The following is a 13,989-nucleotide window of genomic DNA, read 5'->3' on the forward strand; positions in this document are numbered from 1 at the left end:
CCTGCCATCCTCAGGCAGAATTTTAATCATCCCTCTGTAACAATAAGACACCACCAAACTTTGAACTGCCAGTGGTACCCTCAGTACAAGAACTCTGAGTAAGTACGCAGAGACTGTATACGAACTAACTCCTAATATATCCTCCTAATGCGCACATTACAAAATCTAACTTACCATGTACGTGTTATCATGACGGCGAACATTCCGAAAAGCGCTACAGTACTCAACAAATGTTGACTATGTACCGTATGTGTAAAGTCATGAACTCTGTGCACCGACCACAGACTGTGTGTACCTAGTAATAATTAAGTGTACCAGCAGTACGGGCACTTAGTGTCTCAAGCATGTATATAGTAATCTTAAGCGTATCGTAAATGAACTGTATCTGCAACATGTATATTTAAAAATAATATGAGTCATGCATCTGAAGCGTGAGTAAGCAGTATTTTCAATTATCTACATTATGTATACTTAGCATTATGTATTCTGTATATAGTAATCCCAAGTTTATTCTGTATGTGGTGTGGTGTATTTAATTATGGCAAAGCACACGAGGGCTATCTGCCTAAGGGGAGGGATGCCTTTCGTGGAGGACTTTCTAAGGGAAACTGGCTCGTATGCACGTTACACATGGGGAAAACCACGAAAACACCCATGCAGCCAGCCCGTTCGCGGGATTCGAACCTCGGACCGAACTACCAGTGTTCAGCGACTTTACCGCTCGGCCGCTGGTGGGCATTCTGTATGTGGTATTCTGTAAATAGTAGTCCCAAGTGTATATATAGCAATCTCGAGCATATCGTAAATGATCTGTATCTGCAACATGTATATTTAAATGCATAGCAGTGTAATATGAGTCAGGTATCTGCAGCGGGTGTAAGTAGTATTATCAATGTATTCAGTATCATGAGTAACATATCTACATTAAGTGCACTTGGCATTATGTAGCCTGCATATAGTAATCCCAAGTTTATTCTGTATATAGTAATCGTAAGCAGTATAATCAGTGTATTCAGTATTATGAGTAGCATATCTACATTGAGTGTATTTGGGATTATGTATTCTGTATATCCAATTCATATTCAAAATTGATCCTCAGCGTAAGTACTAAACTATACACAAATGTGTGCTTAATGTGCTAGTTATGTGTATCTTCCTTCTGCTAAGCGCATGTACCTCCTTTATTAATAGTGTTTATGTGTCATGTATGTGTTATGTTAATGTTAATGTTCTTTTTTTTAATGTATACCTTGGAAACCTAAAATCTGTAATACAACATAAATAGCCAATGTATCTCTCATCTGTCCTTGTATGGCAATGTAATAATTATTTTAAGAACTCAATAAACTCCCGGTAGATAGGAAAGGGCGCGGGACATATGCCTGTTTACCTCTGTTAAACACCAAGCGTCCCCGTCCTCCGTCACCTGTCACCTGTGTAGGTCATCTTATTAAAATAGCTAACTTAATGTATGATGACTTGAGAAAAAAACTGAAAATATAGAAGTGCCTGCGCTTAACACTGTTTCGTGAATTCCGCAAATATGATGGTTTAAAATCGTTTTTGGATTTTAGAGTCGATTTTTATGTGATGTGAGAGTTAAAAAGCGATATTTAATAATAAAGTTAAAAAAAAGTTTTATCGGTAGGAGTGAGTTTAAGAGGACATAAGTAAATTGTTAGTTTAGCGAGAGGGTAAAATATCTTAACAAATCCTGTGGTGCTATGTTAAACTCATGAACCTTTCAGAATTTTTTAAATTAATAATAATTTATAAACTTTATTTTTTCAAATTATTTCAATATCCTTAACTTTCAATAAGTTAAGTTTCCATACTTATATAGGAAATGAGGGAAAGGAAATGCTCCGTATAAAAGTTTTGAGAAGAAATATTCAGTAGTAAAAAGTACTTCCTATGCTTTTATGCATACTCATGCAAAACAAGCTGAGATCGGAAACATGTGTTGAAAGCTTATGTTTGAAAATACTCTAGGAAGACATTGAATGGCCTTATGGATGAATAAAATAAAATAAAATATAAGATGAAAAGAGAACCAAAGTTGAGTTGGGCTAAAAGTAAAAGAGCAATGAAAGGATGTTAAGATATTCTCGAGTTCGAGGTTCCAAAAGGGAAAGCAAGGCTTCCAAAGCAGGGGTATTGCCCTCCTGGTGTTCGAAGGAATTTTGAAGAGGATTTGTGATAATTTAAGGGCTCGATAGCTGAATATGCAGCAGCAGTTGATCGATATAATCAAGATGCCGTTGATTCCCAAAATAATTACTAATAGGCTATATCATGTAATAATGAAGTTATTACAGAAGGTAAATGTAAATGAAAAAGTACATTAAAATTATTAATGCAGTTTGTGAGAATCTTATGCTAATTATGCAGTTATTATGAATTTGATCTTTACTTTAACTTAATTCAATCTTATTCAAACTTTTGGCCAATTAGAATCTGTGATTTTCATCTTGAAACTTGCCTCCATTAGTAAAATTAAAAATAATAAACATTAATATATTAAACAATTTTTTAAAAATTTTCTTCATATTCTTAATCTAATTCTCATCTCTGAATATATTTATACGCAATTATTTGTAATTATACTCACTTTCGGTTGATTTTATTATATAATCAAACTGACATTTTTATTTGGTTGTGCTGTATAAATTACAAACGGTGTTTATTCTAGAACGACTTTGAGGTCGTATAACTAATGTTTAAAACGTAAAAGTTATTTTTCTAAATATTTGATCTACTAGCATTTTTTCTGAACTATATGTCTGCATCGTGGGAAAGGCTTCTCATAAAAGTTGCAGGGTTATTGACTTCCATTGCTCTTCCACAGCTTTCCATCCATCGTAGTGGGTTTGCGATTCGAAAGCTTTCTTTTCGAGAGACTAGAAGCACAACATTCTATAGGTGAAACCTCAGCAGAATTCGCAGTAATACGTTGAAAAGTTATAAATGCAATACCTGTATCAGTCTTTATTTTTCTCAAAGACTACAGTGGTACTTTTCGAGGTATGACGTATTACTTTGTCTTGATGCAGTTTCGCTCTTTGTAAGTCATTTGTATAAGAAAAAGAAATTACTTCTATAAATATCAACCTATATCTGTGCATTCAAGAAACATTCAACTAAGACGAGATGTTATCTTCAACAATATCACGTACAGTCCAATACAATATTGAAGACCTACAAATATCTTCACATATCCTGACTGAAAGGATCAGGCACGCATATCCTAATCGACAATATGCAAAATCATCATTTTATGCAACAGGCACCTATTTTTATATTCACGTATTACTCGAAAACTACTCAAGGAATTGGCAGCCGCTTTACTTTATTCCAGGAAAGGATACCTCCAAGAATGTTGAGAATAGTCCTTTTCAAGCAGAAGCATTAGCTATTACAAAAGCTATCCAATATCTAATCAAAATAGCAGCAAGTAATGCAATTTATCTACGCCTATAGTATATCTACTTTACTCGTCCTGTTGAATTACAAGCATATTTCCCCCTTAATTTCAAATATCCAACATCTTTTACAACATAATAATCAAGTCTTTATACAACTCGTATAGGTTAAAGCCCATGTATATATAGCGAAGTATAAGTAGCGAAGCAGCAGACAGACTAGCTAAAGAATCGAGCTGCAATTATGAAGCAGGAAAGCTAAACTGGCAGACGCACATGTACTTTCATTCCTAAAGTCAGCCTAAAGAGATACATAGCCATCTCACAGTTAATTTTATTACGGGTCATGGCCCCTTTCCAATCTATTTTCATCTCTTTTGCATCTGAAATATAAGTGTCTTCGGATTAAAAGATTCACCTGACTATTATGCCTTTTACTGTCCATTTACAGCTGCCACTCAATTACCTCAACCGACCTACAGCTCTTTAGAGAAATTCATTATCAAACACGGTGCATCAGTTAAGAACATTTGCAATACAATCAGCACTATTTCAACTTTGGCACAACTCGAACATTTGTTGTTCTATTGTTCAAAGCTCAAGGAAGGACGAAAGGAACTCATTTCTATGTTAAACTCTGTGAATATTTCATTTCCTCCCCCTCTTCATGTTTTTGTTCAACATAAAATGGCTTTCTCTTTTTTCTGTAAATTTATCTCTTACGTATCATCTGTGAATTTGTAAGTTTATTTTATTTTGTGTTGTGTTGTTGTATTTGTTTGTTTTTTTTTACTTACCTCTGTAAGCCTTGTGTAATACTATGTGGTGCACAAGGATTTAAAATTTTCAATAAAAAAAAAAAAAATAAAAAAAATAAAAAAAATAGAAGTGATAATTACAATAGAACGAGTGATAAGGAAGCCAAACCGTTCATTATGTAGCAGGAAAAGATCTGTAATTTACCTTTTCTGTAATTTTATATGTCATTTATGTTTTTCCTCTTTTGTTTGGCCATGACGAAATTATTATTATTTTTTTATAATAAACTCTTGAGATGATGGTGGAGACAGTGACCTGCTAAATTTTGGTAGTCACCAGGAGTTTCCGTCACCTGTTACCTGTAAATATCAGCCACAAAACTTTCTCAATAGTGCGTTGAGTTTACTTTAACACTCTTTCTACATTTCTTATTTTTTATTTTCCGTAGTAAAAGAATCCTGTGGCAATCATAAAGCTTTCTTTGCATTTACAAAAGCAAGTTTGTACAACTTTTCTATTCCTTTTCGATAATAAATCGAACGTTTTTTTCATTCATTTATGAACTCCCATGCTTCATCGAGGGTTACGATGTATTTCCATTTATCTCTTGCTAAATAATTTTTATACAGGGTTCTACAAATTTTTTTGCGTTGAGCCACGGGCCTTCACAAAAGCTGCTGAACATTATACATTTTAGCTTATCTTATCTTGCAAATCTTAGTTTATCAATTTATTTTTTGTGCCTAGAGAAAAATTTAAAGGCTTTGTAATTGATTTCTGTCTTGGCGAATTTTCTCTTGTTACCAACGGTTTAACTTAAGAAACATTGGTAACAATAAGCACTTTCCAGATTTTTTAGTGTTGATGATTTTTCTCTTTACTATTAATAATATTGCTTAGTTTTCACTTGGAAATTTTAATACTAGGGATTTTGCAACATCTTTGAATTATGGAAAGGAATATTTCTCTTGAGGAACCGTAAAATCATATCCTTCAATCCACAGCTTGTTTACATGCGACATGAAAAGCGAATACTTTTAAAAGTAGCAGATATACTATTCATTCCGGTTAATAAGCTATTCCTTTAAGTTTTCATTTCAAAACATTTGCTTTCTTTTTAATTCTTTATCCAAGTTATTCTAAAAATGTGTAAATATTCTCTGTATATTATCCAATTCGTTTCATTAGCCAGCTTCAGGATTTTGTCTATTTACTATGATTATCCGTTCTCCAGCGAGAGTGAGTGAGACACTCGGATTGATTTTAAACTGCCGAGCAAGACTTAAAGCTTTTTTTTATTGTTTTTAGATTTTGGCGTTAAGTGTCGTTGCTTTAAACATTTTACTTTCATGAGCATTTACAAGAGTAAACCTTCGACATCGAAAATAAATTATGAAGAGGATATTGCAATTCGTAATTTTAAAACTGTCTGGGCAGTACAATTTTGGTTTATGCATCAAAATACTTCCAACCCTCTTTGATTGCCAAATTTGGGTAGTAGTCGGAAAATATTTAATTTGGACCGACATTTCCTACAACTGCATAGTGATAAAAATGTAAGCGAGCGATAAATATCCTGCAGCTTCACACTTGCGAACGGAATTTATCAATAATAATAATAATTAGAAGAATAAAAAATCTTTTGCCCGTCAACAATCCTAGTTCGAAAAGAGAAAAGACCAAATGGAAAGTTATGAAATTTTTCTGTTGTTAACCCGAAAAAAAAAACATATTCTGAAAGAAGGAAATAATAAAAATAGCCTTTTAATATCAGAATAAAGAATGCTTATATTAGCTTCTTTGATTTTCCTAACTGTCAAGCCTTAATTTTTGAAATTCGAAATGCCGAAGTCCTATGGAAGGCCGTCAGGATTGAGAGAAAAGTTAAACAAATAAAAGAACTAAATAAAATGAATAATAATTAAAATAACTATTAAATTAAATTAAATTAAATTAGAAGAGATAAATGAAAAATTAATAAATTATTAAATTAATTTTAAATAGTTAAATAAAAAATATCGGGCTTCGTCTTATTTGGCACTCCGGTTGAAGTTACAGTTTTACGCAAAAGCTTAGAAACAGCTCAGCCGGGCCTCCGACTAAATTTAAGCCCTGAATATATGGTTTAATGTACTGTTTCAAAGGATGAGAGAAGCAAAGACTATTCTTGCTTAGAATATAATATTCTTGTTCATAATACCTTGTTTGTATATTTCTACATTGGTTGAGTTTTGAAAGATAAAGAAAATATAAGTGGATAAATTAAATTCTTAAAGACACAATTAAACCTTCCAAAGTATTAATTTGTGTGAATCTAAATATTGATAGGTTAGGGGAAAATGATAGGCAGACGTCGTACTGAAACAAAAATCGAAATGTGTACAGAAATGGAAAAGGAAATTGGTAATACAGTATGCTGAAAGTTTAAACAGTGTCTGGATGGAATTTGGTCTAGACATCAACTTCTATGACATCAAAAGGAATCTTCAAGTGAATTATACGTAAGAAATGTCTGAAATATAGAAAAAGGAATGAAGAAGCCGTATCAAGCGGAAGGAAATGCCATAAATAAGTAAGGAAGGCTATTTTTAAAATAATTCTCTTAAATATTTTTTAAAGAATAGTCACCTGAAATATTATTTAATCACTGGGCTAGTTACCAGAGTAATTTATTTGAACGTTAATCTAATTTAACCACTTCACCGTCCCACAAAATTCCCTTAATTTGGTTTCTTCCAAAAGTAAACTTTTTATCTCTGAAACTAGCTGTAATTTGGTGATTGAAATTATTTTTCCGATTTTCAACAGCTGGGGATAATTATTTATAATGTCGGGCTAAATCAACTTGAACCGTCTAATTGTCAAAATGAAGGATGTTGAGTACCGTCACCTTACCCAGAAGAAAAATTTTTTTGTGTGTTTCCTATAGTTTTATCTCAAAATTAACGAAGAAGATTCCCTGAAAGCCTGCTTTCAAACGTACAGTAATTCCCATTACAATGCTAGTTAAATGAGGAATGGAAACACATTCACATTTCCCTCCTTTTAAGTGAACTCTGCTTTGAATGATTTTGGTACAATTACACTTTAGAAAGATTGTAACCAGTTAGACCATAAACCTTCTGTTTTCACTTCCGCTGCATTCTAAGTATTGGAAAATATAAAGCGAATAAGTCTGTCTTGGCGTTAAGATCCTGGCCGCATTTAAACCCGATGAATTTGTCCCCTTGATGTGATGCCTGACAACACTTTCAAATCGAGGAGTCTGTCATTGAGAAACGGTGAAAGATTTAATTTTGAACCTCTCTATCAATACCTGATTTCCCACTGCGAACACTATGACCGTGGGTACAAAATTCATAAAAATGTAAAAACAAAAATGAATTCATACCTTCTCTTCCTCGGATGTTTATCACAGTTGAAATCCCAATTTCTGCGAAATGATAAAAACATTCATCATATAGTGAACGCATTATTCATGATACCGCGTTCAGAGGGTTACGATCTACAGAATGTAGTAGTGGAAAGAAGAGTAAAATACATATTCCTCCCCTCGACAAATTTGCGAAAGAAAATGTTTTGCAGAAAAAACCGTTTGAAACCAAATCCTATTCACTAAGCATTGACAGAATTTTACTAATGCAACGAATAGGGAAGCCACTTTCTACATCAAATTTTACGTCTAATGATCCTCAGAGGTTATGATGGTGTGTGATAGTCTTACTACGGGTTTCCTTGACTAGAATCTTAAATTTATGAAGGAAAAACATAATTTATTTCATGGATTAAATATAAATGAAAATATTCAATATAAAAAATTTTATTCGGTAGTGGAACTAGGGACTAGTTGTTACAATTTTCGAAAAAATATTTCTATGTTTAAATGTATTTATGATTCCACGATTATTATTGCTATATCTTATAACAGAACTAATCCCTCAGTTTACGCAAAAAGCAAAGCAAATTTGTTGATTTTAGCACAAGGAATCTTTTATCAAGACCATTTGTCTGTTGCAGTTTGCCCCGGACCTGGGCAGATAGTAACAGTAAAAACGAAAGAATTTTTAGAACATTTGGTGAATATTATTACTTGGTATGATGTCAATAAATAATACCAAGTGGTTAATAGTAAAACAAAGGTAAAATTATTTACATTAATGAAAATGTAAATCTGTCTTGTATTAGCTATAATGTCCATATCTCCACAAGTTACGCACAACAACATTTTCTGTTTCAGAAGTTTTATTTAAGTTCAAAATCCTCTTCTTCATCTATTTTAACTGTTTCTGTTTGTTTCGAGATATTTTTTTTAATATTTCCCTTTTATCGTTTTTTATTTTTTCTCTTTCTCATTAATTATCTCTTTTTCTTTATCCAACACTATGTGTCAGTTAAAATGGCAGATTTCATTTAGCGTCGGCCTTTAAAATTTGGCCCAGTTTCTGCAGAACAGCAAGCAGATGATTATTTTCAAAGTGACGGAATCCTACCATCGAACAAAAATGTATCTATGAGTGGACACGATATGGTCAACTAAATATATCCGACAAAATAGCAATGCTTGTAAAATTATCCACCGAAAGTTTACACAATAGCTTTATAAACAGAGCTTCCCGCAAAATAGGAGAGCCTAACGTGATATCGAATTTCTGGAAAACTAATAGACAGATTTTAATGAACTTTTCTTTGAATATACATATATAACAAATAAAGATACACACCATTTAAAAGTCACTTTGTACCCACGTGACTACCAGTAATGCTCATAATGCAGGAATGTCCAAAACCCACGTTATGATATTGAACTGAGAACGAATCTAATATTGGGTATGGTTCCCTCTCACAGCCAGACAGGTCATGCAGCATGACAGCATACTGGGCACATGTCCCTGAAGGAATCCTTGTAAAGGTTGAGCCTACTCCTGCAGGAAAGCAGTTTTAAACTTCGGAATGTTTCCCGGAGTAGAATGGCCAGATAAAATTGCCTTCGCAAAATCAACCCCGACATGCTGTATAGAGCTAAGATCAGGAGGTTTGACTTGCGAATTCCAGCGGCGGATATCCCCACCTTCCAGGTAATTTGTCGACCAGCTGAGCCCTACATGAGAGAGTGCTGTCGTCCGTTAACAGGGACTCGGAATAAAATGTGCCCCTGAAAATTCGAACATAGGTCTCTAAGATCTTCTCTATGTATCTCATGGAAGTCAGTAGCCTTTGTCAAACACATATAGGGCGTGTGGCTGTCCAACATAATGCCTGTCTAAAATCATTACACCTCTACCACCATAATGATCCTTTTCCCAAATGAGGGAGAAATACTATTGTGTTTCAGGTTTTCTACTATGAAACTGTTAATACGCCGACAATCACTGTGCAGGCTGAATCTCGACTCTTGAGTAAAACGCACAGTACTCCACCGAAGTCTGGTCCAAGGCGCAAGCAATTTGCACATGTTGCAGAGAGTGGGACGCAAATAGCGAGTCTTCTGGCATACAGTCCTATCTGATGATCTCACGAAGCCTTCGGACAACTGTACACAGTGAAACTTGGGTTATATTGGCAGTATGCAGCTCGCGGGAGAACTGTGAAGCAGTAGCAGTCCTGGTTTGTCGCGATGAAAGTGGCAAGTAACGATCCTCGTTCATCGTTTTGGATCTTTTTTGCCTTTGTGCAGGTTATCTCGATACATATCCAGTGTCTTGAAACTTTTTCCGTAAGCTGTAGACGACACTGGGCTTTACATTAAACTCTGTAGCCACCTGCGCCGTGATTGGCCTGCCTCCAGTCTATTTACAATTGTCCACCTCATTCCGATTTCCATATGTTCGTGGTTTCTCATTTTATTTGATACCTTATAAACTTTTTGAGACTGCATCAAGTAAAAGGACGAATTTCGTGAAAACCTACGTGCACGTAAATCGCTGAAAACCACTCATGCGCTCATATATCGTCCACAACGACAGCTCCGCAGATATGCATGTGTTTGGTTAAGTTTTCGTCTCTGAACATTTTCATAATTCTTCGGCGGCATAATTAGTACCTTGGTTCAATATGTTTCGTAAAAATAGACATAATTTGCACACCTGCGTAGTAGAAATCGACAAAGGTTTGCTTAGCCCAGAAATGAAATTAGTCGAATGTTGATTTGATTGTTTATAAACTAAAGGGGAGCCAGTTCCTCCAGAATTCTGCAGAAACGATTGGAAGAAAATCGTCCGTGTCACCGTCAACTTTGATGGTTGGATGGTAGTCAACTTTCATGAACGACAAGATAATACATAACTACCGTGTACTGTGGAAGAAGCGCATAATTGAGGAACTTTCTGATACATATTTAAGTACATTTCGTCTACAAAAAAAAAAAAAAAAAAAAAAAAAAAAAAGGAATGCATCCAGCTTCTGAAAGAAAAAAAAAATTACTTTCCTTACTCAGTATAGCAAGGAGGTCTGTGGTGTCGTCTTCATTTCAATATTTTATAAGTTATCCGATGTAAAATTATATCAAACTCATTTATGGGGAGGGAGATCTCCTGGACAGCAAAATAGTTGAGCTTTGCCTTATTAATAACCTTATTATTATTGTAGTAAAACTCATCTGCAGATTCAAAATATTTTATTTATAGAAACTACCAACATTATTATTATTTTAAAGTAATATTTTAATTTTTATCGTCAATATTACGTTTTCTGGAAAACAGTTATAACTAGTCTCTGAAATTACAGCTTTCAGATACATGCTCGGGCTTAAGTACATTTAAAAATTGATTTAAATTTTGCATTGATATTTGTATACATGTTCAGATATTTAAGTTTATCTATTTTTTTCTAACATGTACACATAAAAACTTTCCAAACCTTCTAATTTTAACTAATATTTCTTCTTGGAGGTTAATTTAAATAGTTCACGCAACAGCATCGGCTTTAGTCGCATGCAAGATGCCTCGCAGTTCGAAGCTCTCTGATTTCGAGAAAGGTATAATTATCGGGTACCACAAAAGTGCCCGATCCTTAAGGGACATATCTAGCGATCTGAAGTACCCAAAATCGACAGTGGCCTATGTGATTAAGAAGTGGAAGGTGAGTGGTAATTGTTGGAATGTGCCCCGAGTCGGCAGACCAACGAAATTGGGGGATAGAGACCGACGAGTGCTGTCCAGAGAAATTCGGAAGAACCGCACTCAACCAATGGCCCTCATCCGCGAGGAGTTTCAACAGGCATTCGGGAGTATTGTTTCAATGAATACCATCCATAAGGAAGCACATCTGCTTGGTTTTCATGGTCGTGCTGCTGCCCATAAGCCTTTGATCACAAAGTCCAACCGCGCTGCTCGGTTAATGTGGTGCAAAGCACATCAAAATTGGACCGTAGATCAGTGGAAAAGGGTTCTTTGGAGTGACGAATCAAGGTTCACCCTCTACCGTTCGTATGGCAGGGTCTGGGTCTGGCGTCTACCTGGAGAACGTCTCCTGCCAGAATGCATTTTGCCAACTGTCAAGTTCGGCGGAGGTGGAATTATGGTCTGAGGGTGTTTCTCCTGGTATGGGCTGGGACCTTTGGTCCCATTCATGGTAAGCTCAACTCCGATGCCTACTGCAGTATTCTGGATGACAATATGCTTCCTACGTTGTGGCAGTTTTACGAGTTGGACCCCTGTTACTTTCAGGACGACAATGCCAGTTGTCATGTTTCGACGTTAACCAAGGCTTAATATGGTGCCAATGGAGTTCATCGAATGGACTGGCCTGCCCAGAGTCCAGACCTGAACCCTATCGAGAACCTCTGGGACGAGTAGCATAGCCGAATTCAGGGGTGCACTACCCGTGCAAAATCGGTGAAGGAACTCCAAGCCGAGTGGAAGAAAGTGTTTGGAGTGTCTTCTCCAAGCCGAGTGGAAGAAAATACCACTAGCTGTCATACAAATACTTGTGGAAAGTATGCCCTGGAGGGTCCACGCTGTAATTACCTCTCGTGGGGGCTCTACCAAATACTGATTTTGAATAAAGTTAGTTTTTCTTTTCTATCACAGGTGTCCAAATACTTATTGGTAGTCAGTGTATATTGCATTTTTAAATTGGCAGTTCTTTTGTATCACTGAGTTTTTGGTTAAATTTGAAGCATAAATATCCTACGCTTTGCAGAGTGGAAACACAAAGCGTTTAAATCGCTGAGATTTTACGCATGAGTTTATCCAATTCGTAGAAAAATGGTAATAAATTTAAAAAATGTCTGAAAGTTTTGAGATTTTATATTATCCCTAAAGGGTCGTTTTTGAACGTTTTGTGTGTTACCTTTATTTATTAAATATCATGGTATTCGCATTTAAGCCATAAAGTTTAACTCAGCAGCAATATGACAAAATATTTAAGAAAAGCATGTCTTTAGAACTTCCGACATACAGTCGGCGCTAGCTAAAGCTAAAAATGTTGTTTTTTCGTACAGTGTTGCTATTGCTTGCTCAGAAATCGTTGAGTTTGCCAATTAAAAATTCGTTAACATTTTACAGAATATGAAATACATCACTGCATAGTATAAAACAAAGTCGCTTTCTCTGTCCCTATATCCCTATGTATGCTTAAATCTTTAAAACTACGCAACGGATTTTGAACGTTTTTTAATAGATAGAGTGATTGAAGAGGAAGGTTTATACGTATAATAATAATTAATATTAATATAATGGTTAATATGGTCCATTAAATAGTGGAGAAATACTGTTATTTTTGAGGTTCCTAATGTGATGTCGTAAATAATTACATTTTTTTCCGCTTACATTGCAAACGCAGGCTGAACCTTACGAGATTTATCAAAATAATGTACTAAGTATTGTACACATTGAAAAGGTCTACAGATTTAAAAATTGCGGGACGTAGCGTTCGCGGCGGTACCGGCCGGCCGGGGCGGCGGGAGCGTGCCTATAAATAGCGCGTCGGAGGCTGCGCTTCTCCCTATAGCACTTTGAATTTAGAAGCGATCAGACGCGTTTATTATCGGAGCTCTCTAGCGAGGAAAATAACAATATACTTAATAAAAACGTGCTTTTCATCGCGACAACGTATCAGTAATTATAAGTAAGTTACGATAAATAATTGTATGATAGTAGTTTTAAAATATAAATGATATTCTATTCTAAGGTTAAATTTTAAATGCACTTATAGTAATTATAAATACATAAGGTTAGATAAGATTAGATTAAATAAAACCATAATTTATGGATTGGAATTTTCTATTAAGATCTTGGTTAAAATTTAGAGTTAAATCAATTTAATATTAGGGAAATTATTTTCAAAAATCTTAATTTAAGGAGAGGTATGTAAGTTCAGAAAAAGAACTTAATAGGATACGTATCTTTTGTTGTTGATGATTGTTGATTATCTTTTGTTTTTAGTCGCACGAATAGCAAATTATTTTTTAAGTATTTTTAATTTAATTAAAATCGCAGTTTAAGTTGAGGTATTTCAGTTAAAAAAAGAACTGAATAGAATAGGTATCTTTTGTTTTTTATGATTGTAAATTATCTTTTGTTTCTAAATGGTAAGTATTTAGATATTTTTTACTGCGGCACATACTAATAATATGGCAATTTGTGCATAGGTAATCATACATATAGAACTGAGTAAATTTTTTACAGAAATTATAAGTCATGTCTGGAAGATGTCATCGTTCGAACATAGGCCGTAGTACATGAATGCCAGAAGAGTACGTTCAGCAAGAGATGAAGAATCGTCAACGAAACGTGAGGCTCGCCTCAGTCAGGCTCGAGATAGATATAGAGCTGAGAGAGAGAGAGAGAATTTTCAGTAGAGCGTGAGG

The sequence above is a fragment of the Stegodyphus dumicola genome, chromosome 9 (assembly GCF_044657685.1).
Source record: "Stegodyphus dumicola isolate Sdum_Otavi_A_Nest chromosome 9, ASM4465768v1".
In the NCBI taxonomy this organism is placed as follows: Eukaryota; Metazoa; Arthropoda; class Arachnida; order Araneae; family Eresidae; genus Stegodyphus; species Stegodyphus dumicola.